This window comes from Myotis lucifugus, unplaced genomic scaffold (assembly GCF_000147115.1).
Source record: "Myotis lucifugus unplaced genomic scaffold, Myoluc2.0 scaffold_149, whole genome shotgun sequence".
Classification (NCBI taxonomy): domain Eukaryota; kingdom Metazoa; phylum Chordata; class Mammalia; order Chiroptera; family Vespertilionidae; genus Myotis; species Myotis lucifugus.
This window is the reverse complement of record NW_005871197.1, coordinates 3,266,048-3,270,496: the sequence shown is the minus strand read 5'-3', so window position 1 is coordinate 3,270,496 and position 4,449 is coordinate 3,266,048.

Genomic DNA, 4,449 nt, shown 5'->3' with positions numbered 1-4,449 from the left:
AAGTGGTAATCTTAGTAAGCTCTTCAAATTGCAGAATCTTTTAAATTAAAAACAATGAGCTGAAGAATTTGGTTTTGATTGTCATACTCCCCAACAAAATAGGGAAGTACAGTCTAGATACTGTACATAAATTTTGTGATTTAAGTATGTATCCATCATGAGAAAGGCATTAAGTACTTTATTTTCATTTTTTATTCAATAGGAAAAACTCAGGAAAGCACCTAAGCAGAATCTGTGATACAGGAGTCATCAGTATTGAACTCAAAGTCCTCATTGGGTCAAATTTCAGGAAAAAGCAGCACATGATAAGAGAAAATAGACTACTATGGTGAAATTTTATATACTCATTATCAGTGCTTATTCCTCATTTCTCAGTATTAAAATACAAAATTTTAGATGCTTGAAGGGCAGAATGGAATAGTTGAAATATATGTGAAATTTGAGAGAAACTATACAGTTTAATTATATGTGATTGTATACATACATATTTCGAGAAAAAATGACAAAAGTAAGAAAAGGCATGAAACAAAAAGAGAAAATAGATTGAAAGAGACAGGAAAATAATGGTAGAATTTGGACTCAAAGGGTGATATCAGCATTTTGGAAACAAAAGGTGTGAGAAAAGTTCCCCATATTATGGAGATTATAATTTAATTGGGGGGACAGAATAAAAATTGGAACTAACAAATAGTAGTAAATAATTTTCTGTCATCACAATACAAGCATGTTAAGCTGCTTCAAGAAGTTTTTGTCATTTTTGTTCATTAATGTGTCCTAACTACTTAAAACAGAGTCTGACATATGAATTTAACTGATGAATGCATATAGTAAGTTTCCCATGGATACATTTAAATTAGCTGCTTACTTAATTAGACAGGTTAAACTGTTTCCAGGAGGGAGATATTTTCTTGGGTTAGTGTGGTGGTATTTGAAATGTGTAGGTAAATTTTAGGCTAATAGATTTCAGGTAGCTAAAAATGAGAGGTTAGACATAGCTCAGGAATTTCTTATTTTACCACACTTACTGAACAGTTGTCATATGTCCATCAGTATGGTATGTCCTATGGATGCTCAGATAAAAGGCACAATATCTGGCTTCACATGACCTATATCCTAAGGGAAACAAGGGGAAAAATTAGTCAATACACATAACAAATATTTGAAATATAGTAAAAATAACATGCCAGAGATATAAGTGTGCACACTGTACAAATGTCCAGTGAGCCCAGAAAAGATAGAGAGGAATGCTTGGAGGAAGAGATAACTTAGCTGATTCTGAAAAACAAGTGTGGGACAACCACGAGGAAATGAGAGAAATACGTTCCAGTTATCAGGAACAGCACCTACAAATGCTATGACGTCTGAGAGAATCTAGTGCCTCCAGGAAAGTAGTAGGGAAGATCCTGTGCAGAAGGGGCAGGGCGCTTGCTGAGCTACAGAGCTTAGATTTTATGCCATTGGCAATGGGAGTCATGAAAAAATTCCATGCTGTGGGTGATGTGAATAGATTTTCCAACAGAAGCAAGAATTGGATAAGCCCTCTGAGAACATGAGAATGAATTAAATATAATTGAGAAAGTACATGGGGAAAGTATTGTTCTGTAATCCAAATAATAAATGGTGAGGACTAACACAAGAGCAGCAGGAATGAAATAAAAAGGATAAACATCAAGAAGTAAATACATATTTATGGCTGATAGTTATTGAGTACTTTTCATGTGCTATATACTTATGAGTGTTTTACACTTATTAACCCTTTAAATTTATACAACAACTTGATACAATATGTGTTATCATGGCCATCCCCATTTTCCAGATGAGGAAAGTGGAGCTTAGATTAAGTGATTCACTAAATATTGCAGCTGTTATACAGCCAATAGGTGGCCAAAACAGAAATTTAATTGCAGGAAATTTGACTCTAGGATACATGCTTTTAAATCACCATATGATAATGCCTCTGGAGAGAGAAAATCTACACTAATAAAAGAGAAACATGCAAATTGGTGTCACTCTGCTAGGCCCATCAGCCAATCAGGGTGTGTATGCAAATTAACCCAACAAATATGGCAGTTAATTTGCATACACAGGTGTGGAGCAAAGACTGAAGGCTCTGGCTGGAGTGAAGACTGAAGACTGAAGAGGCTTGGCTTCTCCGCTGTGGCCGCAGAAGAGAAGCCAAGCCTCACTGTGACTGGAGGGGAGAAGCCAAGCCTCGCTGTGGCTGGAGGGGAGAAGCCAAGCCTCGCTGCAGCCGCAGCGGAGAAGCCTAGCTTTGAGGCTTGGCTTCTCCACTGCAGCCAGACCAAAGGCCTGGGTCCCGGGTGCCGGAGGAAAACCAGTGCCAGCAGCCAGGGGAAAGGAAGGCCTATTGCTTGAACCTTCGTGCAACAGGCTTCTAGTATATAAATGGTGTAGGATCAACATTATTCTCTGATTGAAAATATAAATACTTGAAGATAATTTACAAATTTCTGATTTGGGTTGGAGGTTAGAGAGTAGAACATTAATTTCACTTATAATATGTTGACTATAAAATATGCATGAAACACTGACATGGAGTTTCCAAAAGGCAGTGGGATGTATCCATATGTATCTAGAAGAGATGTCTGAGCTAGAGACCCAGAAGTTACAATTCCAAAGGCCACAGGGATGTGTGTGGCCACCTATAGTCTGACAATGACAGCTGATGAGTGAAGCATTCTAGGGCGTGAATTTCATTGTCTTGGAAAGGATACTTTGGGCCATATCTGGAAACCTCAAGTTAAATTAGCTTAAGCAAGAAAATATATTGCCTCAAATAATAAGAGCTTGATGGTAGTTTTCATATCTGAAAATATATTAGAAGCCTATACCTTGGAAATTATCTTTCAAGATTTTTATGGCTGCTCATTTTTCTGTGAATAAACAATTAATAACCAAAAAAGATTTACAATATTAAATACTTAGTATTGGTTGATGCAATAAAAACTGCTATGTCCTAGTGCAAAAGGATAATAAAAACATTAGAAAGGGACTTGGTAATGAAGACAGAGAAAGAAGTGGAACCACTGAGATTGACACAGTCCACTCAGCATCTGCTTCTGTGTTGAGGTTGGAGTAAATATCTATTGAGCCATGAAAGGGAGAGGATAGTATTGAAACAAAGCTGAAATTCAATTAGCAGATAATATATAGAGTGGGAATGAATGTTGGGTAGGCAATAAATGTTTTGCTATTGTCAAAATGCAGACAAAAAGTAAAAAGGAGTCAGCAAGAGGACCAGAGATGTAAAAAACAAATTGATATAGTGTAGTAGTTCCATGGAGAAGAGTAGTTACTCTCAAATAAAGCCTGAAAAAAAAAAGATTTATTTTAATTTACATTGAAAAGATGAGATTTTTTTTCTTTTTTCCTCCACCTCTCTTTTTTTCCTCCTATAACTTTTTTTTTTATTTTTTCCTCTGAAACTTTATGGTGAGACTAGAGGGGGTGTCCCTCAGCCCGGCCTACTCCCTCTCACAGTCCAGGACCCCTCTGGGGATGTCTGACTGCTGACCTAGGCTTAATCCCCATGGGATCAGGCCTAAGCCGGCAATCGGACATTCCTCTGCAGTCCAGGACCCCTTGGGGAATAGATATAGCAGTGTGCCAAGTGGCAGGCGGCCAAGGAGGAGCCCGAATAGGGGCTGGGTGCCACTCATGCTCATCACAGCCTCATGGCCTGCTGCTGCAAAGTTGGGAGAGGATTCTGCCTTGGCACCTGCGCTCACCAGCTATGAGCCTGGCTTCTGGCTGAGCGGCACTCCTCCTGTAGGAGCACACTGACCACCAGGGGGGCAGCTCCTGTGTTGAGCATCTGCCCCCTGTTGGTTAGTGCACATCATAGCAACTGGTCATTCTGGTTGTTCTGGTCATTCCACCATAAGGCTTTTATTATATATTATTATATAGACTAGAGGCCCAGTGCACAAAATTTGTGCATGGGGGGGGGGGGGTCCCTCAGCCCAGCCTGCACCTTCTCCAAACGGGACCGCTCAAGGGATGTCCAACTACAAGTTTAGGCCTGATCCCCAGGATCAGGCCTAAACCGGCAGTCAGACATACTTGTCATAATCTGGGACCACTGGCTCCTAACTGCTCACCTGCCTGCCTTGCCTGCCTGCTTGATCGCTCCTAACTGCCCCAGGGCGGATCAGGAGGTTGTGATGCCACCCCCTGTCACACTCAAGACAGGGTTGATAGGGAAGTTGCGGCGCCACCCCCTGTCACGCACAGAGCAGGGCTGATAAGGGGGTTGGGGCGCTGTCCCCTGTCATGCACAGAGCAGGGCCGATCAAGGGGTTGAGGAGCTCCCCCCTGTCATGCAAAGAGCAGGACCCATCAAGGGGTTGGGGAAATCCCCCCGTCACACACAGAGCCGGCCACTGCAGGGGGTTGAGGAGCTCCCCCCTGTCACTCACAGAATAGTGC